Genomic DNA, 27,819 nt, shown 5'->3' with positions numbered 1-27,819 from the left:
AATCCGTTTACATAACATCAGGGCTCCCCTGGGAATACTGAGACACCCAGGGGGTTCTGAGCTTAGAAAGGGAGTGGAATTCTAGCTCCACTCTGAAGGCTGGACAGGTTTGGAAGGGCAGAGACCAGGGGGTCGGATCCTGGGGGGTAGATCAAGGGCCCAGACTCTGAAAGGGAGGGAGCCATTTGTGTGTGGCCAGTGAGGAGTCAAGGTGAGTTGAGGTGGGTTAGGGAAACCCTTAGATGGAAGGTCAAGAAGTCTGGGCTTGAGGCCACTGCAAGTTTCTAGACAGAGAGGGCCATGAACAAGCAGGGAGGGTCAGGCGGGCAGCAGCACTGGGGCTCACCGAGGGGCGAGAGCCTGGCATCAAATCAAGCAGCCGATTTTGGCAACCCAGACAGCGTCCCTCGGGCCGTGCCCCTCAAACCCACGGTCCATGGGTTGCTGGCTGGAGGGCTCCGGGTCTGCGTCCCCCCCAGACACCGCCCCATTGCTAGGAGCTGGGGGCCAATACGGGAGCCCCGTAAGGAGGCGGCGGAGGAAGCCCACCTCAGCAGTCTGGCCCTACTTAGGACCCCCGTTGGGCCCTGGACCCCAGCTGCTCCTGGCCCCCGACTCGGGTGCAGATTATCCGGCGGGACCGGCTCCCGGAGGGGGCGCATCTTCCGGGCTCGGGCGTCCTCACCGCCGACGGGTCCGCTTTTCCCGCTGCACCCCCTCGCCTTCGAGGGGAAACTGAGGCCCCTAAAGCAGGGCGGTTTGGAACAGGAACGAAAGGGTTGGAGAACCGAGCGCCTGGCCAAGCTTGGCGTGGTCTCGAAAGCCCGCTCCTCAGCGCAAAACGCTACCGCTGAGCGAGGCTCGTCACCGCGACCCCCAGCACCCACCGCCGGGGGAGCTGCTGAGCTGAGTCCCAGCCGAACCCCGCCCGCGGGAGCCCTCCCCGCGCATGCGGCCGTGGTCCCTCCCCCGCCCCCTCCAGGGCCGCGCGCTCCCGAGTCACGTGCCAAGACTCGCGCAGGCGCGCGGCGGTGCTTCCTGCGGACACAGGCGCTTCGAGGCGGCCAGGGCGGCGGCTCAGCGCTGGAGTTCGTCCCCTCCCCGCCCGGCCCGCGGGCTTCGCCGCCTGTGTCTTCCCTGGGCCCCAGCCGTCCCGTGCGCGGTCTGGCCGCTGGAAGCCCGGAGGCTCTCGGAAGTTTTGATTTGGAACCAGGAAAGGGTTTGAACTCTCTCAGAGTTGTGGGGAGAGGCCACGGTTTCCGGACGTGAAGAACGTCGAAGAAATTGTTGTTGGCGGTTATTAGGTTGCGGTTTTCACATGCGGCCAGCCCAGGAGCTGAGATTTTAAGAGATTATCCCTCCTCCCTTCCCCCGCCAGAAACTTAGAAATTGGTATCCAAAGTGCCCTCTCCTGCTGTCCTTAAGGATTAAAAACCCAGCCTTATGCTGGCACTTGGCCCTACCTCTGGGTGAGGGGAGATGGGAAAGCGCTTGGGGCAGGTGAAACTCCAGATGGGGGTAGGGGGCGCTAGGGAGGGTAATCTCATTAGAATGTCTCTCATGGCTCCTGGGGTTCCCTGAGTCGCTAATTTAGGAGCTAAAAAGAACTCCAGAGATTCTGTAATATCCCATGAAATGGTCCTCAGCCTCTCTTTGAAACGTGTCCAGTGACAGACCTCAATTGTAGGTTTTCTGACAGGGTGTTGATTTGGGTGGCTCCCTCTGCCCTGGATACCCACCAGTTGTGAGAGGGCATCATATCCCTTTGCAGCCCTGTGGAGAATGCCTGGGTGGGAGTGTGCACCTGCCTCTTGGCCACACCACACCACACCACACCACACCACACCACACCACACCACACCTTGGCCCGCTGTGCATAGCAGAAGCTGGGAAGGGGCCTGTGTGGCTAAATCGAGGTTGGCTGGTTGGTTACTGAAAGGAGAGAATTTACTTGTAATTTCCTGGGTTTCCTTGGCTGTTTGTTTGGAGTGGAGATCATTTGGTCCCCGGGGAATCTGGGAGGAAAAGGGAAGTCCTTGGAAAGGAGTTAGGTGCCCTCCCTGGGTAAGAATGAGTTGGCTAACCTGCCCTCTGCACTAGGAAGCCTTATTCCCTGATATGCATCCCTTTTCTGGGTTTAACTTCACGGAACACCCAGCAGTGGCGGGGAATTGTAATACAAAAAAAGAGCTATGTGGTCCCACCTGTTCTTTTTACAGATGAGGACGCTGACACCTAGTAAAAGAGCGTTCAGGGTCACAGAACCAGCTGGTGGCAGAGGTGGGACTCAGGTCTCCTGATTCCCAGGCCTATTCTCTCTCTCCTACCCCGTACATAATAGGGGCCAGCACGAAACAGATGGCACATTATGAATGGGTAATTTGAGGCAGGGTGTAGGGAAAGAACCGTGGATAGTGAAATGTTCTGGGGCTTGTAACAGAGGGATCTTACCATCTCTACGCCTCGAGGCAGAGAGGCTGTGTGGAGGGTCATTTTGCTAGAGCTAGGACTTCAGGTCAAGGGGTTCAGGAAGGCAGTTGGGAGGAAATAAAATCCCTCTGATTTGTCAAGGCTCTCCATGTACTAAACCCCATGGGAAGTCAGAGGGCAAAGGAGACTTGATTAGTCCATGCAGGAAAATTCCAGAACACAGTACAGATAGAAAAGGATGCAGAAAGTACCTAGAGGAGCAACGAAAGGTATCCAATATAACATGTGACCTTACTTCTGCTCGTTTATTAATAGTTTACACTTCTTGAGCACTTACTCTGCATTGTGTGTGTCCATTATCTCATTGCATTTTCCCATAAACCCAGTTTTCTCCATTTGACAGATAAGGGAACTGACAAGTGAAACAACTTGAGGAATGGAGATGTGAACAGCTAACGGGACACCTGCCTCTCCGGGATCTTATCTTGGGTATAGTAGTTCCTTCGTGGATGTTTGTGCGGTGGATGATGGAGTGAATGAATGCACAAATGAACAAGGAGCAAACACACGTAGGATTAGGTGGCAAAGCTCCCTGAAGACCCTTAGTGTGCCTTCCTCCATGAGACTGGAGGCTCTCTGCAGAGGTGAGTCCTGTGCCTGGCGGTATCTCTGTTGCTGGCTTGTAATGAGCCAGGTATTCAGGTTAAAAGATCAGGTGTCTAGATGTGCAAAACACCTTGGACTTCTGGGCTTTCCTAGTGGAAGTTTTTGGAATTAAGCAGTTTTCTCTCTCGGTGCCATCTTGATCCAGTCCTGATTTCTGATGCCCCCACAATCTGGGCAGGGGTCCAGCGTGCTGCCTCATCTCTGCTCGGCTCCTACCCATCGCTCCACCTACAAGCTCAGTTCTGCTCCTTGCATCACTGGTGTCGATCCTGGAACACGGCGTTCTTCAGGGAGAAACCACCTACCAGCGTGGTGGGGAGTTTTAGCAGCATCCCTACGGTGGCCTGCCCTGGAGCAGAAAGCTCAGTGTGGAGGCTTTGTTTCCTTTCTCCGCAGTCCCTCTTCCCTCACCATCTCCTCGCTTTAGAATCCCCTTGTATTGGCCTCTTCCTTCCTCGAGGGCCCCACACAGTCTTTCACTTGTTCACTGTCCAGTCTGCTCAAGCCAGGAAGAAGAGCCTCACATAGACTGATCACTTGCCCTGCCTGCCACCGTGCCTCATGTGTCCTCTCCATCATCTCATTTCATTTCTTAGTGACACGCTAGGTAGGAAGTGTCAGGGAGCGGCCTTGCAGACGGGAAGACCTAGACTTCGGTTGGGTAACTTGTTCAAGATCACACAGCTGTTGAGGGTAGAGCTGGCCTTTGACCTCTGGCCGGATTCCAAGGCCATCCTGGCCCACTTCTCACCCCGAATAAGTCCTGCTGCTGCAGTATTTACGTTCATGTTGACCTTTGCTGTTCGGAGCATTTTCCCTGTGCCTTGGCCTGTGCCCCTGGGGCTTGGGCCTGTCGGATGTGCTGTTTCAGCCTGCCCTGGTGGGTTTCCACACGGAGCTGCCTGACATTTGATTCCACCCACAGGCCTTTGCTGACAACACCTCCTCCATATGGAAGGCCATTTGACGTGCTTCAGAGTGGCAATATCCAACCCGTTCTCTAAAGCCCAACTTCTGTGCCATCTCCCGAACGATGTCCCTCTAAACTCATTCGCCTCCAGATTCCCAGACTCACTTTGTGAACCTCCTCTGAAGGATTTAGCACGTTATTTCCTGCATGTACAGTAACTCGCATATGCAACTTGCTTACGTGGTTGAGGGCAGGGACTGTACTGCAGTGGTGTTCGTATCTCTCCAGCTCCTAACAGAGGAACTTACACATGGTAAGTAAGCCCCCAGTGAGTGAAGGCCTTAGGGGAGCTCGTGGTGGTGAAAAGAGTTTGTAAAATGAAGATTTATCCCTCAACTTTACATGCTGACTTTGCTTAGAACAAAATTCAACTGCAGTATAGATGTCCTGGTTGAGTCTGGGGGATGGGTGGTGGAGGACACCTTGTGTTTCTCTTGAGGAGCTTTGAATTTAGGGAAATGAAGTGACATGGGTGAGGGCTGGCGGTGGAGACAGGCTGTGTGGGTGCAAGGGGTCCAGATGGGGCCCCAAGAGCGGCGAGCTGAGTCCCTTGGCCATTACCACGGCTGCAGCTTCTCTGAGGCCATCCCCTGTGCTCTCTGAGTCCCTTTATGTTTGCTGTCATAGATAAAGGCCATCACTCCTGCTTCATCACCATGGGTGAAGGGTCCTTGGCCATAACATCAGCATCCCCCTCCCTGGGACCCGAGTCAGCTCAGAGTACCCATTTCCCATATGACCACAGACACACAGACGCTGGGGCCCTTCAGTAGAGAACGGGTGTGGGTTGGGATGACTCACCTGCTCTGTCGCCGCCTACAGCTCGGTTTAAAGCCTTTTCGAATCAAATTTCTTCCCCGGGAGAGACACAGGAGCCTCTCTTTACAGTTAGCAGCTTGGTGCTAACTTGGGACAGTTGATGCCCGTCACTGTCCCAGTGTCTGAAAGTCCAGGTTAGTAAGGAGCCATCCAGGTGCGTGTTCACGAAAAACTGGTAGAAGCAGCCTAGAAAGCAGTGCCTTGACCTGGGCATCAGACAACCTCGAGCTTAACTGGGCCCCACCAGGAACTCACTGTGCGGCTATAAAGGAAAGGGGTTTGGGACACCTGGCTGGCTCAGTCCGTAGAGCAAGCGACTTTCAGTCTCGGAGTTGTGAGTTTGAGTCCCACACTGGGTGTAGAGATTACTTAAAAGTGAAAACTAAAAAAAAAAAAAAAGGAAAGGTTTCTTCTTTCAGTAAACATGTTTTGACCACCTACTCCTGCCGTGCGAAGTAAGGACAAGGTGAGCAATGAGAAGGCAAAACCAATCCCTATTCCTGGTGGCCTCTCAGTCTCTGTAAAATCAGTTCAAGTCAGGGTGATAAATGCTCTACGGAGGTGTTTTGGGAGCATGGAAGAGAAAGTAAACACATCTTTCCTGGGGGAATGAATGAGCACAAGGAGATTTAACTGACCAGGACACATTTGAGCTGGACCTTGGAATTGAGATTCTCCTGGCAGACAGGAGTAAGTCTTGCAACTTTGGAGAGTGTTGTGCAGGACGTTGTTGGGGAGAATGACGTCAGTGGGGTGTAGAGAGGAGATAAGACTCCAAACCCTGTCTGGATCTAGCAGAGAAGGCCTTACTGGGTCACACTGACTTCGGACCTTCTGAATGTGGAGGGGAGACACTGAACTGATCTGTGTTGTGGAAAGATCAGTCTGACAGCAATATGGAGGATGAAGTGGAAGGTCAAAGACGCAGAGAGACACTGAGTAGAACAGGGTTAGACTATAACAGGAAATAACTTTTTGTTTTTGGTGTGGATTTCTTAATGTTTATTTTTGAGAGAGAGAGAGAGAGAGAGACAGAGTGCGAGTGGGGGAGGGGCAGAGAGAGAGGGAGACACAGAATCTGAAGCCGGCTTCAGGCTCTGAGATGTGAGCACAGAGCCCAACACAGGCTCAAATTACTGAGCCGTGAGATCATGACCTGAGCCGAAGTCGGGTGCTTAACCAACTGAGCCACCCAGGTGCCCCAGGAAAGAACTTTTTGAGGACCCCACCTGTGGGATTAAAGAGGGTTGGATTAGAAAAATCCCTAAAACTAAAATTCTCTGCCTCTGAACCCACCTGGGCATTTGGTTCTTTTCACCTACCCCATCCCCCAACTCCTAGCTGATGATGTTCATTGCTTGCCCATGCTCCATTCTGGGTGTGCTGTGACCTGTTTGGGTTTTGACCCTATCCAGTTTCCCTGTTTGTAAAGTCTGTCCACCCAGCACTTCAGCTGAGACTTTGGCTCCTTGGAGACCAACCGGTAGGAGGCTGTACTGTGCCCTGGGGTCCTGGCCACCCCCACCTCTTGCCCTGACTCTGCTCTCACCTCTGGCATTGTCCTCCAGTCTCTAGACTGGAAATGGCAACTATGCCAGCCTTTCTGTAACTCTTTTCAAGAGGAACCATGAGACATTATGTTTCATTGGAAGATGTTTATAAGCTGGAACTAGAAAAATGGATTAAGGAGACCTTGGGACATTGGTCTAGGAGAGAACAGAATGTGAAATACAGGGCAGTCCCCCCAGAGTGACCCCACAAGTCTAAGCCCCTTGATTTAAATTTAGATCAGTTCTATAAAATGTAACCTTAAAGCCAGAAATAATGTGTCTTCTGCTAACCCCTTCCCTGTAATCCCAGGCTAGGGTTACAAGTACTGCCCCTTCTTGTCTACCTGTTTGTACAGTTGTGATTCTTGGGCCTATAGACTTCGGCAGCCAGTCAACAAACAGGTTGTTGGGCCTACTGTGTGCCCACCTCATGCTGGCTGGGATGGGATATAGGCACGCCTTGCTATGTTCTCAAGGAATCAGGAGACCAGTATTTTAGTCTAGTTGGGAATGCAAGACACATGTGAGAACCAACTAGAGAGCGGAAGAGATGAGTTGTGAAGAGGGCAGTTAACATTTGGCGGGTGGGGCTGCAAGTCCACAGAACCTGGAGGACGGAGCAAGTGGCCCCAGTCTCCTGGGTTCCCTTGGGATGGGGGCAGGATCCAGCCTAGATCTAGCTGGGGGTCTAAGCTGGATCCCAGCCAGCCTCAGTGGGAGGTCGGGGGCCAAGTGGACTTCATGCTGCCCTCACAAGGGACTATATCCTTAGTTCCCAAATGTTAGTGCTGTTTTTACAGCCTGCATCTTCCTACTTGTCAAGATTCTCCAGTCATCCTTCCGCTTAAACACCTCTTTTTTCTTTTACTTTTTAAGTTTTTTTAATTTATTTTGAGAAAGAGAGAGAAAGAGCAGAGGACAGGCAGAGAGAGAGCTAGTCAGAGGATCGGAGAGCTGGCTCTGCACTGACGGCAGAGAGCCTGATGCGGGGCTTGAACTCACAAACTGTGAGATCATCACCTGAGCCGAAGTTGGAAGCTCAACTGGCTGAGCCACCCAGGCGCCCAACGCCTCTTTTTTCATGAAGACTCTTCCTTCCCACCAGCCAGCATGATGCTGATCTGCATGCAGCCCTTTGCTTATAACTATGTTGTGACATTTGTTCCATCTTGTCATGTACTAGTAAATGTCGTGTACCTTGTCATGTACGTGTTTGTGTTTTCGCCAGTTCCACTAGATCAAGATCGTGAGCTTCTGTTAGGGAATATGCCTGAGGTATTTCTCAAACTCCCAGTGAGTAGCCTAGAGTGATACCCTGCTCAGAAAATGTGTGTTCAGCGGGTGAGCAATAGTCTAGCAGATTCCATTCCCCCTGGTGTATCGGTTACATAAGATTAGTTTTGTGGGGCGCCTGGGGGGCTCAGTCAGTTAAGCGTCCAGCTCTTGGTTTCAGCTCAAGTTGTGATCTCACAGTTTGTGAGTTCGAGCCCCACATCAGGCTCCATGCTGACAGTGTGGTGCCTGCTTGGGATTCTTTCCCCCCTCTCCCTACCCCTCCCCCACACGTGTGCGCACTCGCACGCGCTCTCTCTGTCTCTGAAAAGAAATAAACTTAAAAAAACATTGGTTCTGTAAAAGCAGTCCTAAAACCAGAAGGGGGAGGGGCCTGCTTTCTGGGCCCAGTTTCTGGCAGGGGATCACATAGGGAAATGAAAGGTCACTGTAAGTTGGACCTGTGTGGCCACACAAGAGAAGGGTATCCAGTGGTCTCTTGGTCTTGACCCTTCAGGGCCAAAGGGACGAAAGGAGGGTCTCAGTGGCAAGAATGCTGTCCCTTATCTTATAGAAAGAGTCTTGGAATCAGAAAAGTTGGGGACTAGTTCTGATCCAAGTTTTGATGACAATATACTTGTCTTGTTGACCTTATGGGATTGTTCTGTGAACCAAATGAGACAAGAAATATGTGAGTTCTTTGAAAAAGATGAAATATTACTAGAATATGAGGCACCATTGTACTTTCTTTTTGTTCCTGATTCCCAGCCTCTCCTTCACTCTTTCTATAGAGAAACTCTCAAGGCACCAGCTGTGAAGGCCAGCTGGGGAGAGCCTAGCCTGTCTGTGCTGAGTTCCCATTTAGGCTCAAAGACTAGATCCAACGTGGAAGAACATGGTTTTTTGGCTTCCAAACCAGGTAACTCTGGGTAAGTCACTTCAGCTCCCTGAGCCTCAGTTTCCTCATTGGTAATTGGGCGATGATAATCTACTCCTCCTACCTCTTAGGGCTCCTGGGAGGATCAAATGAGACAATTAATATGACAGTGGCTTGTAAACTGTAAAGGTCTGTCCAAATGCTATGGATTTACTTTTTAATCTGTGCTTGAGGGCTTTGGATAAAATTGGCCAAGACTGTTGCACATCTAGACAGTGACATCATATGTGTGTTATTGGAGTCCAGGGTGGGGCACAGAAGGCGTCCCCAGAGTCCCTGGAACAGGACAGAATGCAGAAGGGAACCCCACCCATTGCCTGCCTGTAGGAGACCTGATTCTGTGGTCCGACCTGAAGAAATCCAACCTCCTAGTTTCCAAAGTGTCAAAGACTCTGCTATGACCTCTGTGCTCAGGGGATACTTGGATGACAGCCCAAGAGTAGGGGCTATTGTGATTTAGCTCTCTGTTTTTGGGGTCTCACCATGCTGTCTGGACTTGGCAGGCATTCAGGGTAAGGTTGTTGTGGAACAAAACACAGGTAGCACATTTTGTGGGACCTCATGTCATCCTATTCTTACTTCCTCTGTGTTGGTAAATTTCAGTTGTAGAAAACATTAAAAAAAAAAAACTTCAGAGAAATGGTAGCCCAACTCATGCTGAAAAACGTGACTGGCCAGTGTTAATGAAAAGTCAGGCTTCAGAAATGGGGTATCACCACCTCAGTGCTTTGTTAGTCTCAGGTGGTGGTGAAGCCAGTCTTAGGGGAAAGGCTCTCCATGTGCCTGTGGCCACATCAGGTTTGAATGCCTTCATTGGCCTTGCTGGTCACTGGAACTGAAAGGAAATGGCTTAGTGAACAAGAATTTGTGGGCTAGTTTATAGTGTGCTTGGCCCTGTACTGGGAGCTTTGGGAAAGATGAAAAAGGTCAAGTTGTGGCTTCTGTGTTGGAAGTCCTTAGACCAGATTTGAGAAAGCGAGATGACTGGGGATTCCGGCTGGCAGGCCCTTGAGCGCAGGGCCAAGGGAGTGGCAGATAATTACCGACAGAGGAAGACAGAGGCGAGGATCCGCAAAGGCTCTCGGGAGGGTGGCGGGGGAGGCTTTCTAGAGGAAGTGGAAATATGTGAAAAAGACAAAGTTAATCACTGAGAGTCATCTCTGCTCCCTAAAATGTCTTCTTTCCCTTTCTGGCCCCAATTAGGAGATCCAATCAGTCCTCTATTGCTTTCTAACAAATGATCCAACTTAGCGGGTTAACACGACTCATTATCTCCCACCTCTGCTGGCCATGCTGGTCATGCGTCCAGGCAGAACATGGTAGCTGTCAGCTGGGCGTTGCCCCCAGCTCATGGAGGCCACTCTTAGTCTTTCCCATGTGTCCTCTCCATCTTCAGTATAGCAGTGGGGCCTCAAATCCCCCCTTGGTTTGAATCTCTGACTTCCTCTTCTGTTATCAGCAGGAGAGAACCCTTTGCTTTTTTTGTTTTTTGTTTTTTTAATTTGAGAGAGAGAGAGAAAGTGCCAGTAGAGGAGAGGGGCAAAGGGAGAGAGAGGGAATCCCAAGCAGGCTCTGCCCTGTGAGTGTAGAGCCCAACACGGGGTCGATCCCAGGACCTGGGATCAAGACCTGAGCTGAAATGAAGAGTCAGATGCTCGACTGACTGAGCCACCCAGGTGCCCCCAAAACCCTTTGCTTTTAAAGACTTAAGTGTGATTAGGTGAGGCCCACCTGGATAGTCTCCTTTTGATTCGCATAAAGTCAACTGATAGGTAGCCTTAAGTACCATCCTCACCATTTTTTTGAGTGTACAGCTCAGGGGCATTAAGTACATTCATATTCCCGTGCAGCCATCACCACCACCATCTCCAGAATTCTTTTCCTTTTGGAAAACCGAAACTCTGTATCTATAAAACACTGACTCCCCATCCCCCATCCCCTGGCAACCACCGCTGTACTTTCTATGAATTTTACTACTCTAGGTACCTCATGTAAGTGGAATCACACAGTATATTTGTCTTTTTGTGTCTTCTTTCAGTGAGCACAGGGGCTCCAAGGTTTCTGCATGATGTGGCACGTGTCAGAATTTTCCTTTTTAAGGAGGAGTAGTATCCATTATATGTATATACCACATTTGTTTATCTACTCATCAGTTGTTGGACTCTTGAGTTGCTTTCATCTTTTAGCTATGAAGAATAATTCTGTGTATATAATAATTATATGAACATAAGTGTGCAAATGTCTCTCTAAGATCCTGCTTTTTTTTTTTAACGTTTATTTATTTTTGAGACAGAGAGAGACAGAGCATGAATGGGGGAGGGTCAGAGAGAGGGAGACACAGAATCCGAAACAGGCTCCAGGCTCTGAGCTGTCAGCACAGAGCCCGACGCGGGGCTCGAACTCACGGACTGCGAGATCATGACCTGAGCTGAAGTCGGCCGCCCAACGGACTGAGCCACCCAGGCGCCTCTAAGATCATGCTTTTTAAAAATGTTTATTTATTTGGGGTGCCTGGGTGGCTCAGTGAGTTGAGTGTCCGACTTCAGCTCAGGTCATGATCTCACGGTTCATGAGTTCAAGCCCCACATCGGGCTAAGTGCTAACAGCTCAGAATCTGGAGCCTGCTTTGGATTCTGTGTCTCCCTCTCTCTCTCACCCTCCCCCACTTGTAATCTGTCTCTCTCTCAAAAATAAATAAACATTGGGGCGCCTGGGTGGCGCAGTTGGTTAAGCGTCCGACTTCAGCCAGGTCACGATCTCGCGGTCCGTGAGTTCGAGCCCCGCGTCGGGCTCTGGGCTGATGGCTCAGAGCCTGGAGCCTGTTTCCGATTCTGTGTCTCCCTCTCTCTCTGCCCCTCCCCCGTTCATGCTCTGTCTTTCTTTGTCCCAAAAATAAATAAACGTTGAAAAAAAATATTAAAAAAATAAATAAATAAACATTTAAAAAAAATTTTAAGTTTATTTATTTTTGAGAGAAAGAGAGAGCATACGTGAGTGGGAGAGGGGCAGAGAGGGGAGAGAGAATCCCAAGCAGACTCCACACGGCCAACATATAAGCCCTATGTGGGGCTCAAACTCAAGAACCATGAGACCATGACCTGAGCCAAAACCGAGAGTCAGACACTTAACCAACTGAGCCACCCAGCGGCCCCACTAAGATCCTGCTTTTAATTATTTTGGGTATATACCCAGAAGTGCAGTTTCCGGGTTATATGGTAATTCTAATTTTAGTTTTTGAAGGAGCCACCATACTGTTTTCCACGGTGGCTGCACCATTCTGCATTCCCGCCAACAGTGCACAGGTGTTCCAATTTCTCCATATCCTCACCAGCACTTGTTATTTTCTGTTTTTTGGACGACAGCCATCCTGAATGGGTGTGAGGTGGTATCTCGTTGTTGCTTTGATTTGCATTCCCCTAATGATCTGTGATGTTGAATGTCTTTTCTTGTGCTTGTTGGCCATTTGTTTGTGGGTCATGAGATCTTGATTAAGACACCCCTGTCATCTGCTGCATCTCATACCCTCACGGTAGGGAAAGTGCGTGTCGGGGTAAAATGCTCTGCAGATTACTGTTTGCCCGGGGCCTGTGGGTCCGGGGGAATGGCAGGGGCCCTGAGTGCTCCTGGGTATGGGCTTTCTTTTCAGGGGTAATGAAATGTTCTAAACTTAGTGGTGATGGTTTCACAACTCTGCACACGTACTAAAAGCCATTGAATTGTGCAGTTTAAATGGGCAAATTTTATACCATGTGAAGTATCTCTCAACAACTCTCTTCAAATGCTGCCTTTTGAACGTAGAAGTAAACCAGTACCCACGATAAGAGCGAATGCTCCTGTTTCATTAGCCAGCTCTGCGGAGCAGGAGTGAACCTCACCCAATTGTGGTGAATCTGCATTCCTACCCAGAGTTCCAGTCACCCCGTCTCCCTCCGGTTTCCCTAATCCAGTTTTATTCCTTCAGTCTGATTCTGTCTTAGGTTCTTCTAACCCGGGGGGACCTCCTTACTGCATCTGTGGGGATGAGCAAACCTCTGTATTTGGCAGAAGTGGAAAGTGGCAGAATCCACCAGCCTGGGGCGTCTCTGGGCCTCACGCCCTCACCCCGGATTTGCAGGGGCTTACGGGAGGGAGAACATCAAGGTTGGCGGATGCCACCAGGAAAGGGGCAAGCAGTTGCCTGAGCTGTATTACGTAGGGCCCTAAAAGTGCCCCTCCGCCATTCCCACACCTGTTCTGTGTCTGGTCACAGCAGTCTGAGCGGAGCAGGGTATTGAGGGCATAAGAATCGAGGTTTTTTCAAGGGTTGGGGAAGAGGAGCCTGAAGGGGTTCTAGGCCGTGCAGCCCTGGGCATGTTACTGTGGCATGAAGCCAGCCCCGAGCCGGCCAGGAAACCTCACCAAGACCTTGTGCTTTCTCAGGCTGAGAGCCTTTGAAAGGCTCCAGTCATAGAATTGCAGGTGTATGGAGAGCTTTGCTGAGGCTTCGCTCTGCACGATTCTGACCCAGCCCCTCTGTCCCGGATAAATCTGGAGGAGGGGGCCCCTTGCAAGCTTCCTGACCCAGTAAGAAAGGTCAGCGGCCAAGGAAGCTACAGGGAAAACGGCAAATACCTGAAGGTTAGAAGTGCTAGAAACATATTTGGGCAGGATCGGGGGCAGAGGTTTGTCAAGCCCCTCTCGACCAGCAGTGGTGCTTCTGTAGGTCCCAGACATTCCCAGAAAGAGTGTCAGCCCGCCACACACCATCCTTTGCAAAATAAGGTAGCGGATCCAAGAGAGGAGGCGGCTGGTCCAGGGCTGCGGGCCGATTCGTGATAATAGAGCCAGAGTTCCCAGTTCCCCGGCCCGCCCGGCCCACAGCCTCTGGTTCTGGAGCCTTCATGGCAAAGGAGCAGCCAGGACGGTGGACACCAGGGCGCCTCTGTGCACCTGAGCTGAATCGTTGGCCTTTCCCCACAGTGCTCCTGTCCCTTTGTTCCGAGTGGGCTTCTCTCCTGGTTTGCTTTCTCCCCTGCCTGCTCAGCCCTCGCAGCTTCCACGCCCGCGCCATCTGGAGTGGAAACTGTCCCGAGGAGCTCCGTAACTTTGCCCACCCCCCTCCGCCACGTTCTGCCGAGCGTGGGCCCACACCAACGCAGGTTTCCCGAGCACAGTGAGTTCTCCTTTTTTTAAAATTTCTGAGGGCTCAGAGAGAATGAAATGTTGCTTCTCAGACTTGAGAGTCTTCGCACTTAAGCAGTGACAATTCAAAAAAAACTATTTGCAAAATCTTCCCCTTGGTATTTAACACAGTTCCTCACGTTCCTCTGCTCTGATTTGCATGACGGGTGAGGTGTGTGGCCTCACTGGGTTAGAGGCCCGACTGTGTCCCTGTGGCTTCACAGCCTGCAGTGCTGCCGTGGCACAGATCTTGTCCCCTGAGGTCAGGGGTCCTAGAAAGCTCTCTGTCTGGGACAGCCTGAACTGCATCCCTTGTGCAAGGGCAGGTGTCCACTCTTCCGGCTCTCCACCTCTGTCCCCGTTGCCCCCTCTCTTCTCCTCCTTCCCTCTGTGCTTCCCTTCTGTTCTTCTTTGCATCACTTCCATCTCCACGTTTCCTCACCCTTGTGACCAAATGTCATCTGGCCACGCCCACACGCAGTAGTGTTTCGGCGCTGTGGCCGTTGTTGGCTCGTTCCTTGTCATGGGTGATACCAGCCATCTGGGGATGGCTCAGGTCAGGAGCCAGGCTGTTCCCAGGGTGGGAATCACCTCCTCCTTAGGTTGCTCATGAAAGTAAGCAATGGTAAGACTGTGTTGTCTCTTGGTGCCAGGGGCAACAGGGACGCAGGGCACCCCGAAGTCTGCATGTAGTGGCAATGTCACCTGCAGTGCGATGAATCGAAGGACGAGGTGTCACATGGGGCGGACAGGGTCAGAGTGCTTAGCCGGGTGGTCTTCCCTACCTGGAGTGTCTCCTTTGGGTGCTGTGCTGTCTCTTGGAGCTTGAAGGCTCATGTTGTGTTTGCACCAGGGCTGCCCCTCGAGCCCTCACCCATCTCTGCCGCGAATCCTCCTGCAGCTCCTGGCCTTTTAATCTCACCGAGGCAGGGCTGAGAAGGTGGCCATGAAGCAGTTGTTTCCACCTTGTAATCAGGAAGCACCTGTCCCAGCCTCTGGTCCCTGTTTTGGCCATGCTCACTTCACCTGCCGTTCCCCTAGACCAGCCGTATCTCCTGCCACCTCCGTTCTGCTAAATGCAGTTCCATTTGCCTGCCTTCCCCCTCGTCCTGCCTCGTTGCGCAGCCAAGACTCCCTGTGTTGGACCATTCCATTCTCAGGAAGCCACACCAGCTGGCTCTCCCCTGTGCTGCCGTGTTCCCCTCTTCCTATCTCCATTAAGGGTTTGTCACCTTGTGTGGTGACTGGCTGTTGACACGTCTGCACCCCCCACTGGATTCTGAGCTCGCTGGGGGCAGGGATGTCAGTATGGATCACAGACCTCACTCTGTTCCTGTCATTTGCTAAGTGATGAACGAACAAAGTAGCAGATAATGTAACCACATTTGTTAACCGTGCTTCTGCATTCCGACTCTTTTTGATGGCATGAAATCTCCGGAGGGAAGTAAATGTACCTGTTGGGGCTGGGAAGAGGGGATATGTAGGGGCTATGTGTAAGTTGCATTCCCACTGATTCTGCAGTGTGTGTTTCCTGTTATTACTGTAACAAGTTACCACACTGAGTGGCTCTAAACAACACAATTATGTTATCCTGCAGTTCTGGGGTCTGAAGTCTGAGATGAGTCTCACATGTTGGAAACCAAGGTGTCTGCCGGTCTGTGTTCCTTCGGGAGGCTTGCATTTCCTTGCCTCTTAGAGTCTGAAGTCAGCCTGCATTCCTTGGCTTGCGGCCCCTCCCTCCTGTCACCCCAGCCTCTGACTCCTGTGGTCTCCTCTACTCTGTACTCCGACCTCTCGCGTCCCTCTTACGAGGACCCTTGTGTTTATATTGGGCCCAGTGAGTAATGCAGGATAATCTCTCCTTCTCAAGACCCTTAACTTTATCACATAAACAGAGCCCCCTTTTCCATGTTAGGTGACATATCCACAGGTTTGGGGGGATTAGGAGGTAGGCCTCTTTTGGGGGGCATTGTTCACCCTACCCTGTGCAGGACCCCCACCCAGAGACCCAGCTTCTGCTGTGTGTTCCTGTTTGCATGGCTTGCTTCTTCCCATCGTTCAGGGCCTTGTGCTGGCTGGCCCTTGCAAGAAGTCTTCCCCAAGCCCCCTCTCCCTCCAGCCAGATGCTCCTCAGCCTTCGTTCCTGTAGCTGCACCGACCGTGAGCATGTCTCTGGTCAAACCGAGACCGTCCTTGGTCTGTGCATCTTTCCACTTCTGTGCAGATACTGGGAGGGCCTTTCTTTCTCCTGTCTGGAATGTCCCCAGTTTGACCTCACCTGTCTCCCCTCTCCCACTTTGCTGCCCCCACTGTCAGCCAGAAGCTCCAGGTTGGCAGAACTCAGATGCCCCGTCACTCTAATGACGACCATGGTGCTTTCCAATTCTGGGTTTGCAAGTTAGTCTGCACCCCTGGACCACGAGGGAGCATCTTGGAGCGTGGGGCCACCCCTGATCAATCCTGGCTTCCCGGGCCCCGACACTTAGCATGTGGTGACAGATTGGCATGAAGTGGCTTCTCTGCTGTTTGAGCTTTCACGGTGTGATCTGTAGCTCGCACTGACACGGCACTTGGCGTCCGCCACCTCAGATTATTTATTATCACTTATTTTTTTCTGCATGTGCCCTGCTGCCCACCCCCACCCCAAACACAATTAGAACAGAGGGTCGCCAGCCCCGCACAGAATCTTACAACCAGTGGATGGCCTAAGGGTTGAGCGGAATGAAAATGCCTGCTGTTTGACCATCTTTAACCTGCAGAATACTAGGTGTCTTTTGACCAGGAGACAGAGTATTCATTGGCCAGGGTGTCTCGATGCAGTGGTGGCCAAGTCCTCAGGCCTCCTTCCCTGCCGGCTGCCGCCTTCTTCCTCCCAGTGCGGGAGCTTCTCCTTCCTCCCTAGGGACTGAATGGCAAGCCAGCCGTGAGTGTATCGATTTACATCAAGAGCTAGAACTGCCATGCCCACCAGCTGCGTGGCAGGCAAAAGGGAGTGTGCTCAGACTCGGGCCCGCGTGGGGGTGGGCCAGCCCAAAGCAGACGCCCTGCAGCCCAGCTGAGTGCCTTCTCCAGCAAGCTGGCAGCACAAGGCGGGTTCTCCGCAGGAGGGAATGTGCCCTGCGAGCAGCATGCTCTGATTTTCTCAGGGTCACGGGATGATACTGGCACAGCCCAACGCTTACTAGGAGCAGTTGCTACAGCCCACAGGAAACCAGGGCTGTTGGCCTGGGTGATTTCCCCTCCCTCCCGGCCTGGCTGGCCTGCCTGCCTGCCTGCCTTTCTCCCTTCCTCCCTCCCTCCCTCCCTCCCTCCCTCCCTTCCTTCCTCCCTTCCTCCCTTCCTTCCTTCCATTCCGCCTCCCTCCCTTCTTCCCTCCCTCCCTCCCTTCCTTCCATTCTCCCTCCTTTCTTCTCTCCCTTCCTCCCTCCCTCCCTCCCTCCCTCCCTCCCTCCCTCCCTCCCTCCCTTCCTCCCTGGATTCTCTCTTTCTTTATTCTTTTCTTTCTTGGGCCCTTTTTTTTGAATTATAGTTTCCTCACTAAAATAAAATGCACGTATCTTAAGTCCTCGGTTCAATAACTTTGACTAATACATACACTCATGTAACTGCTATGTTAATTACCCCAGAAAGTTTGTTCCCTTGTATCTTTTCCAGTTAAGCACCTCTCCAAATGTCCATCAACTGAAATGATCAATGAATGGGTGAACAGAATGTAGTCTATCCATACAACCAAATGTTGCTCAGCAGTAGGAAGGAAGCTCTCGTACCCACTACAGTGTGGATGAACCTTGAAAACATGATGCTGAGTGAAAGAAGCCAGATGCAAAAGGCCTCCGAGTGTGTGAGTCCACTTACGCACAGTGTCCAGAATAGGCAAATGTGTTGTGGCAGAAAGCAGATGGATGGTTGACAGAATGGTGTAAGGGGGCCTCTCTAGGGCTGGGCAGGGCGGTGGGGGGGATTGGTTGAGGCTGAGCTAGTGGGTATCTGGTTTCCTCTGCATCTAGACAGTGGTGATAGTTGCATAGCTCTGTGAATATACCAAAACCCACAGCATTGTACCATTAAAGAGGTGAACGCCATGGTGTTTGACATATTATTTCCATGAAACTGTTATTTTAAAACAAAGACCTGGAACATTCCCGGCACCCCAGAAAGTGCTTCCATGCCCCTTCCCAGTCCTACTCGACCCCCAGAGGCAGCCACAGTGGTGTCTTTTTCCAATCATGTCTGTTCAAGAACTTCCTATAATTGGAATCACGTATTAGGTACTCATTTGTGTAAGGCTTCTTTCACCAAGCGTAAGGTTTTTGAGATTTGCTCATATTGTTATGTGTTTTTTTTTTCTTTTCTCCTGAGTAGAATGACTTTACCATAGTTTCTTATAGAAGGAGAGCTGGGCTGTTTCCAAGTTATAGATATTATGCATAAAACTGGTATGGCTATTCTTTTTTTTAATGTTCATTTGAGAAAGAGAGAGATTGCAAATGGGTGGGGGCAGAAAGAGAGGGAGACGGAGAATCCCAAGCAGGCTCCAGGTTGTCAGTGCAGAGCATGACGTGGGGCTCAGACTCACAGACCGTGAGATCATGACCTGAGTTGAAATCAAGAGTCAGACACTTAACCCACTGAGCCACCCAGGCGCCCCAAAACTGGTGTGGATATTCTTGTAAAAGTATACCGGGGGACATATGTTTACTTTTTTTTTTTTTTTTACCTAGAAATGGAATTGTTCGGTGTACAGTTGTATTTTTAGTTTTATGACAAACTGATAGACTTTTTTCCCAGATTAGTTATATCGTTTCACACTCCCATCAACACTATATGAGAGTTTTGGTTGCTCCATATCTTCACTAACATTTGGTGTTGTCAGTCTGGTTTTTTTTATTTTTATTTTTTTAGTGTTTTTAAAATTTATTTTTGAGAGAGAGAAAGACAGAGTGCGAATGGGGGAGGAGCAGAGGGAGAGGGAGACACAGAATCTGAAGCAGGCTCCAGGCTCTGAGCTGTCAACAACAGCCCAACACGAGGCTCGAACTCATGAGCTGTGAGATCATGACCTGAGCTGAAGTTGGACACTTAACCAACTGAGCCATCCAGGTGCCTTGGTGTTGTCAGTCTGTTTAATTGTAGCTATTAGGGTTGGGGTGTTGAAAATTTTAAATTTTTTTAAATGAATTTTAGTTATAAAAATTTTTTTAATGGTTAGTGCTTTTAGTGTTTTGCCTAAGCAGCGTTTGCCTACTTCAAGGTCATGGAGATATTTTCAATTAAAAAAAATTTTTTTTAACGTTTATTTATTATTGAGAGACAGAGCATGAGCATGGGAGGGGCAGAGAGAGGGGGAGACACAGAATCTGAAGCAGGCTCCAGGCTCTGAGCTGTCAGCACAGAGCCCGATGTGGGGCTCAAACTCACAAACTACAAGATCATAACCTGAGCTGAAGTCGGATGCTTAACTGACTGAGCCACCCAGAAGCCCCAATATTTTCTATTTTTTTTAAGATGCTGTATTTCCTTTATGTCTAGGATCCAGCTTAAGTTTTCCATGTGATACATGGAGTTGTGGTTCATTTTTTCCCTTTTGGGTAGATAATTATTTCATCCCGTTTGTTGAGGATATTTGTCTTTCCCCATTGAATTATCTTGCTTTCTTTGTTGAACATCAATTGATCATATATGTGTAGTTCTATTTCTGGATGATGTTTCCTGTTCCATTGGTGTCTTTGTGTACCCTCATGCTAATACCAAACTGTCTCGATTATTATTGTTTGTAGTAAATCTTAAAAGCAGCTACTATAAGCCCTTCAACTTTATTCTTTATTAAGACTATTTTGGCTATTCTAGTCCTTCTTATTGCTACAAAATTGACTACTTAAATTTCTACCTAATTGGCTGCTAGTCAATTTCTAGAAAAATTCCCTCTGGAGTTTTTATTGGGATTACATTGAATCTATAGATCAATCTGGAGAGAATTGACATTTTAACAATATTGAGTCCTACAATCCATGAACATGGTACATCTGTACATTTATTTGGGTCTTTCATTTTCCTCAATAACATTTGCTGGTCTTTAGCAAAGAAGTCTTGTACATCTTTGGTTAAATTTATTTCTAAGTGGCATTTGTATTGTAATAGAGGAAACTGGACACCACAGAGGGATGAAAAGGTGGTAGATGGGTAGACACTGGGGCTGCTGTTTTGGGTTCATCACCAACAAGAAGCAGCTGGTCACATGGGATGTTTCTTAGTGAGTCCCCTCCATCTGGATTTCAGAATTAAGCCTATTCTCTGAGGACATAACAGCCAAGAGTCTGTGTTCTCTTATTCCCTCCACGAACTGAGATGAACACCTTTTTAGTTGTCCCTTCTGGGCACCAGCTGTACTATGAAGGTCAGGCACAGGCTGGTCCTGCTCACTCCCCATCCCCCTCCCCACCTAGAGAAACTGCAGTGCCTCCAGCTCTTGATGAGCCTCTGTTGGCTGTTACCTGAGCAGCAGTGGCCAGTGACCTCCGCAGGGTCCTGGCTAGGAGAGCTGTGCCTTAGTGAACTGGGAACTTCGGCAGAATCAACCACATACTTGGAAGAGGAGAAGAGAAGAGATGGATGGGAAGAAGCAGAGTCTGAGAGGAGAACTCTGACTGATTCTGATGGCAGAGCGCTGGAGCAGGGTCTGTGAAGGCCTGCTGCTTGGGGGTCTACCAGATGGCCTGGTTTCCACAGCTGCCTTGGATTTCCAGTAGAAGCCTCACTTTCTTGGGCTTCCTGATCTCATAAAATTCAGGTTTGATTTTTCCAAGCGGTCCTTGAGGGCTGGCTCTATGGCTAAGGCTCCTCTGTTCCATATTTCCACAAGTAGTCTAACATATTGCCCGCCCACTTGCATGAGCTAACTGGAGAGAACTGCTACTTCTTACATCCAGGAACACCCAGCTAACACATCTGAGTCTCCCTTTGGGTCTGTTGTGTTACCTCAGTTTGGAGCCTTTTGCTTTTCCCTCCCTTACTAGGGTGTGTGTGTGTGTGTGTGTGTGTGTGTGTGTGTGTGTACACAAATAGCATACACAGGCAGAAGTCTTACTGATAATTTGGAGTGGGCCCATCAGAGGCATCCTGGAAGTTGGGGTGGGGGGATGTGCATTGAACGTCCTGCCACAAGCATGACTGAGAGAATTGGAGTCCTCAGGAGATGCTCAAGGGCTTGCTAGACAGCCTTGAAGATGGACCTTTGTCCCCAGTGCCATATGGGGAGGGGGAAAAGCTATGGGAAAATATTTTGGCTTAATATAAAGAACTTTACAGGAGCCGTATATCCATGGAACAGCCTTCCTTTCCTGATTACGCTTTTCACATCCCTGGAATATACAAGCAGATACTCAGAGACTCCTGCACTGAGGAGGATAATGTGACCTTCAAGATCCATTTAATTCTGTGCCTGACACTTTACCAGGAGGTGATGAATGTTCTCCTCCCAAGAAGACTTCTCCTGGGGAAAGGAGCCCAAAGAAAGACTTTTTTATGTAATACCAACACTTTGAACAGTCGACACTTCTTCCGATATGTACAGCCACTTCTGATATTTATCAAGTTTCCATATTTGAATGGGTTTTGAGTTCTCTAGTCAGTTCATTGGTCCATTGTCAACCCCTGTGCTATTAGAACCACATTGTCCTTGGTAATGCAAGCTAGTGCAGTCACTTTGGAAAACTGTATGGAGGTTCCTCAAAAAACTAAAAATAGAACTACCCTATGACCTAGCAATTGCACTACTAGGTATTTATCCACGGGATACAGGTGTGCTGTTTCAAAGGGACACGTGTACCCCAATGTTTACAGCAGCACTATCAACAATAGCCAAAGTATGGAAAGAGCCCAAATGCTCATCGACGGATGAATGGATAAAGAAGATGAGGTATATATATATACGACGGAGTATTACTTGGCAGTCAAAAAGAATGAAATCTTGCCATTTGCAACTATGCGGATGGAACTGGAGGGTATTATCTTAAGCAAAATTAATCAGAGAAAGACAAAAATCATATGACTTCACTCATATGAGGACTTTAAGAGACAAACATGAACATAAGGGAAGGGAAACAATAATATAAAAACAGGGAGGGGAACAAAACATAAGAGACTCATAAATATGGAGAACAAATAGAGGGTTACTGGAAGGGGTGTAGGAGGGGGGATGGGCTAACTGGGTAAGGGGCATCAAGAAATCTTCTGAAATAATTGTTGCACTATATGCTAACTAATTTGGAGATAAATTAAAAAAAATAAATTTAATAAATTATATAAACATTAAAATTACACTGCGTGAAAGAAACCTGTCATAAAAGACTAAATACTGTATAATCTTATTTGAATAAAATTCCCAAACATAAACTCACATATAGTCATGGAAGTGTGAGAGTAGTGGCTTTTAAGGTGAGGGAGATGAGGGAACAGAAAAAGAGACACAGAAGAACTTTCTAATATGATGAAATACTTGTATATGTTGTTTTCTGTGATCACAGCAGTGTAAACAATTGTCACAACTCTTTTATCACCTAAGATCTCTGCATTTTTTGTATAAAAATATTATACTCGGATTTTTTAAGTATCAATTAAAACATGTATTAGCAGAATACCATGTCTCAAAAGTTTTTAATGTTTTTGAAATTTTATGTAAATATGCTTAGTAGCATAACAAAATTCTATATTCTTTGTCCTAAGAATTATTTGAAATAGGAATATTTTTGCAACTCTATTTAGAATCCTATAACTTTCTTCAGGAGAGACAATTCTTGATATTTTCTTTTCAGGTACCCTAAAATATTCTTGTGATAGGGAATAACTGAATAAAGGATTCTCAATGCTAAAAGAAAAAAAAAAAAGAAACACACTGCCTTAATCGTTATAGTGCTACAATAATTTCTGATACCAGGAGTATAAAGTCTTCCCACTTGGTTCTTCTTCTTCACATTTTCTTAGACATTCTTTAGTCAATGATCTTCCGTATGAATCTAAGGCGAATTATGTCAAGTCCCATGGAAAAACAATGCTGGGATTTTGATTGGGATAACAGTGAATTTGTGATAGTTATAAGGCTGATAACTTTATGAGAAAGACATTTTTTTTTAATTTTTAAAAAAATATTTATTTATTTTTGAGCGAGAGAGAGAGAGAGAGAGAGAGAGAGAGAGAGCGAGCGAGCCGTGGAGGGGCAGAGAGGGAGACAGAATCTGAAGCAGACTCCAGGCTTTGAGCTGTCAGCCCAGAGCCCAATGCGGGGCTTGAACACATGAACCTTGAGATCATGACCTGAGCAGAAGTCGGATACTTAACCGACTGAGCCACCCAGGTGCCCCAAGAAAGACATATTTAAAGGTGAAATCTCAGGAGTATTGACATCCATGGGGATAGGTTTTTCTGTCAGAGTTGCTGTTGCCCCTCACATTATACTGTGGCTTGTATCCAAGAGCAGCCACGCTCCATTTCGCCATGTGGAAATGCCTTTCCAGCCAAAACCCTCCCAATCATTTGGTTGGCCAAAGCGAGTTCTCCCAAGCCTGTTGGGATAGGCCGCCTGCTTTTTTGCAGCCTCTACCCACAAGAAAGTGCCAGAAGGTGTGGCATCAGGATTGGAGGAGAGAGTGGGGGATACGGCTGCAGGAGATGCCTACTCAGGCACTTCACAGAGGGCACCTTTCTCTGAGAATCAGCTTGGAGCCAACTTTTCTTTCTTCTTATGACTCAACCATCATTAATTAGGAAAGCTGCCTGAGCATTCTTCATTTGAGTCAGAAGCCCTGCCCGTGCTTAAGCTGTCAGTGCTGTAGGAATTTGCTCCTTTGTCATTTAAGGGTTCATAGAAGTCTTGTCCTTTCCAGATAGTCCTCTTTGGAGGGACTCCCCAGCCCCCTTTATGGTTCCTGTGGGGTGGAGGGTAACACATTTCCTTGTGCTTTTCGCTGGTCCTATCATTGGTGTCTTTCTCAAGATGTACCTCTGGGGTCTTCGGTGGGGGAGCAGGGGGCGGGGCTGGAGATGAGGAAGGCATCACTCCCCATCATGGAAGGAGAGGCATCATGGGTGAACGAAAACAGCTTTGAGGTTGACAAGTTCGAATTTGTTTGCTAATTCTGATACTAATTAGCTGTGTGTCCTTGGGTGGTCTGTCTAGTGGCTCATCTGAGCCTCAGTTTCTGCATTTGTGAACATGAGGTGATGGCATCTCTTGTCCTTGATCGTTGAGATTATTATTCATTGAGATACTATGTGTGGAAGCACCTACCGTGGTACTTGGCTTCGAGTAGAAGTTCAATAATAAATGCCACCTCCCTGACTCTACTTCCCACCACTGTGGAGCTCAGACCCGCATCCCATCCAAGGCCTTCTAAGTGGCCACCCAGCAGGCACAGTAGTGGTGGTGGGTGGTGAAGGGGAAGTCTTACTGTATGGAGAGTCTTGGCACCTTTTAGAATTTCCTGGGAGAGCAGTAGACTAAGTGGCCACTTCATGCTGTTCCAGAGCGTGACCCAAGGAGTGGACAGAAGACTTGTATCTGTTGTTTAGTCATAGCCCCAGTGTGGCCTGAAACTTCTCCCATTAGCCAATTTCATTTGTAAACTTTCTTCTAGAATTGCTAGATTCACCTGGAAAATAGTCTGCAGTCTGCAGGCTGGAGTGTAGAAAGCCATTTTTCAAGGGTGATGAGGAAGGCCAGCTGTGTTGGTGGTCTCTCATTTAGTAGCACATCGGACCCTTTCATATGGAGATTCGTAGATTCGGGCGTTGGAGCAGCGACTGTCATTTACCTTTGTTCACTTTTAGCTGGAACCCTGCCCACAATAGGAGGTCATCAAAAAGTTGATGTCTTTAAAAATTGTATGATTCTGGGGCTCCTGGGTGGCTCATTCAGTTAAGCGACCGACTCTTGATTTTGGCTCAGGTAATGATGTCACGGTTCGTGAGTTTGAGCCCCGCGTCGGGCTCCACGCTGACTATGTGGAGCCTGCGTGGGATTCTCTCTCTCTCTTTCTCTCTGTCTCTGCCCTTCCCCCGGGAAATTTTGCTCTCTCTCTCAAAGCAGATAAGTGAACAAACAAACAAAAATGTGATTCTGACACTTGCTACAACATGAATGAACCTTGAAGACGTGCTAAGTGAGGTAAGTCAGACATGGAAAGACAAATACTGAATGATTTCCCTAGAGCAGTCAAGTTCATGGAGACGATGTAGGAAGGTGGCTGCCAGGGACTGGGGGAGGGGAAACGAGGAGTTTGTGTTTAATGGAGGTGGACTTTTGCTTTGGAAGATGAAAAAGTTCTGCAGGTGGATGGTGGTGAGAGTTGTATGACATTGTGAATGTGCTTCATGCCATAGAACTGGTACTCAAAAATGGTTAAAATGGTAAATTTTACCTGTATTTTACTACAATAAAAAATAGGTGCCTGTCATACAGTCAGTGTCCTAATTTTTTTAAGTTTACTTATTTAGGGAGAGAGAGAGTGAGAGCGAGAAAGCAAGCATAAGCAGGAGAGGGGCATGGGAGGGCTAGAGAGAGAATCCCAAGCCGGCTCCGTGCTGTCAGCGTGGAGCCCCATGTGGGGCTCAAACTCACAAACCATGAGATCATGACCTGAGCCGAAAACCAAGTTGGGCACTTAACTGGCTGAGCCCCCCCGGGCGTCCCCCAGTGTCCTAATTTTTAAACTTAGAGCATAATCAGTGAGTACCCAAAGGCAATTAGCATTTGCGAGATGTAAAAATGTCACTGGATCTGCTCGTTTATTCAGCCAACACTTCTGTGCTGCTGGCTGCATCCAAACTTCCGAGCCAGGCTGGAGGAGTCAGATTCAATCCCGCGCATGCGCGTGTGCTTCCAGGGCTGGACGCTGAGGGTGAGGACGCAGAGCCCCCTGGCTCAATGAGCGCGGCCTACGCATGGGAAGGGAAGACAGGGAGAGCTGCTTAGTTCCCTGGTGTTGAAGGGCAGGATCCTTGGGGGGAGCTGGAGCCTGTGGGGGGAGGAGGGTCTCAGAAGGAGGGGGGGCTGGGTGCTGTGCTGGTGGGGGATGTGGCACCAGCCTCACCTTAGTCCCCTGGCAGCTGGCCACCTTAGCTAAGCTTTAAAAAGTCTCTGTAGGGGCACCCGGATGGCTCAGTCGGTTGAACGTCTGAGTCTTGGTTTTCGCTCCGTTCATTATCCCAGCGTTGTGGGATCAAGTTCCATGTCGGGCTGAGCGCAGAACCTGCTTGCTTAAGATTCTCTCTCTCCTTCCCTCTGCCCCTCTTCCCTGCTCTCTCTTGCTCTCTCTCAAATAAAAAAAATACAAATCAGAAAACATGTGCAATGTGTTACACTGAGATCGTGTCTGTATATCTATTATCCATATATCTATAGCTGTCTTTACAGATCGTCTGTCTCTTTGGTGTCTGTACACACACACACACACACACACACACACACACACACCCACTCAGGCAATGGATGGGTCAGGGCAGGAGAACTCTGAAGGTCTGGAAACAAGTTTTGATTATTTGCAGGTTTCACTTCTCTGTTTTGGAGCAGGGTGTTTTGGCTCTGGGGAGTGGTGAGAACATCCTGGGTGTGTCCAGCACCCTAGGTCCCCCCAGCCCAGCCTTTAGGCCAGAGGGAGCAAGGGGTCCAGGGTGGAGGATGTGGGTGGAGCCTGAGGGTGCCTCCGGGGTGGGTGTTGATGCTGGGAGAGCCCGAGGGCTCTGTCCTTAGTTACTGTGTTGGGGTCCAAGCCAGAAGTCCAGTCCCTCAGGTGGGCTGGTTTGCTTTGCTGCCGTGCAGACCACACTGTCTCCCCAGGGACCCATCTTCCTCCTTCCTGGAGAAACAGTTTGGGAGGCAGCAAGGTCATTTTCCTTGAGGAAAGTTGATGCGTTCACATACCCACGTAGCGGTGAGTTCAGATGACTTCGATGTGATAGAGCCTGAAGCAATGATTCGTCCAAGAACAGGCAGCAGAGGGAAGGGGAAGGAGGGGACATGCTGAGGCTCCATTAGCCACTGATCACTCAGTTTGAGTCAGTTTACAGGACCTTAGCTTGTCATCTGTGAGGACAGCAGAAGGCTGCATGGGGCTTAGCCAAGTATTGGGGCCTTGGAGAGGAGGGAAGGAAGTCAACAGGGAAACCACAACGGATGGCTTTTGTATTTTCTAACACGTCTACTGGCATTTGCAAATAACTGTAGTCGCCAACATTTATTGAGCACTTACTGTATGCCAGGAACTGCACAAAGTGTCTTATATCTTTATGAGGTTATTTTGGATGGGAAAAATTACATCTTTGTTTTTATTAGCTCCTAATGGATATTTCATACTTCCTTCAATTGTGAATACAGGCATCAGACCACAATCTTCTTATCAGACCACAACATTAGTATTTGCCACCTTGGACATCACAGGTACAGAGTCAAAGAGGACCAGCACCGCAAATCCGTTGAAAAGGCCTGGACTGTTGTTACTGAGTTGGTATTGCAAACTTGGTGGGTGCAAACGGTGAGGTGTATTTTTTCTTTTTCTTTTTTTCATTGCTTTATGAGCCAGGTCAACATAAGCACCGAGGAGAGATGCCTGGATCGCTCCCAAAGAGGAGGCAATATGGGCATAATTTTCAAGTTATCCCTGATGGAAATTTCCATGAATGTGTCTTTGGATTGAGGGGTCAGTTGATTGGATTCATATGGAAGTCTGCAAAGGGCTCTGAGTAACCAGTCTCCTTCACTTTTTTGTTTATGTTTTTCCTCTTCATTCACTCTTTCTTACTGAGATATAATTCACATTCCATGAAACCCTTTTAAAGTGTGCGATTTGGTGGCAGTTATCATATTCACAAACTTGTACAGCCCTCATCACCATCTTTCCAGAACATTTTCATCACCTCTGAAAGAGGTGATGAAACTCCCCACCCACCTCAAGCCCCCAACCCTGGGAACCACTAATCTACTCTCTGGTTTACAATGTTTTGTAATTTTCGTGGTACGAGTCTTG

The 27,819-nt window shown here is 48.9% G+C and overlaps 1 long non-coding RNA gene across 1 annotated transcript; it reads left to right on the top strand.

Annotated features, from left to right (window-relative positions):
* The first annotated feature begins 1,150 nt into the window (after nt 1–1,150).
* LOC115504438 lies at nt 1,151–27,819 on the top strand. Its single transcript, XR_003965696.1, has 3 exons — nt 1,151–4,319; nt 8,499–8,636; nt 27,171–27,819. It is a non-coding gene; the product is annotated as an uncharacterized LOC115504438 (long non-coding RNA).

This window comes from Lynx canadensis, chromosome E3 (assembly GCF_007474595.2).
Source record: "Lynx canadensis isolate LIC74 chromosome E3, mLynCan4.pri.v2, whole genome shotgun sequence".
NCBI classification, from domain to species: domain Eukaryota; kingdom Metazoa; phylum Chordata; class Mammalia; order Carnivora; family Felidae; genus Lynx; species Lynx canadensis.
The sequence above is the reverse complement of the archived record's forward strand: the minus strand, read 5'-3'. Positions and strand labels throughout refer to the sequence as shown.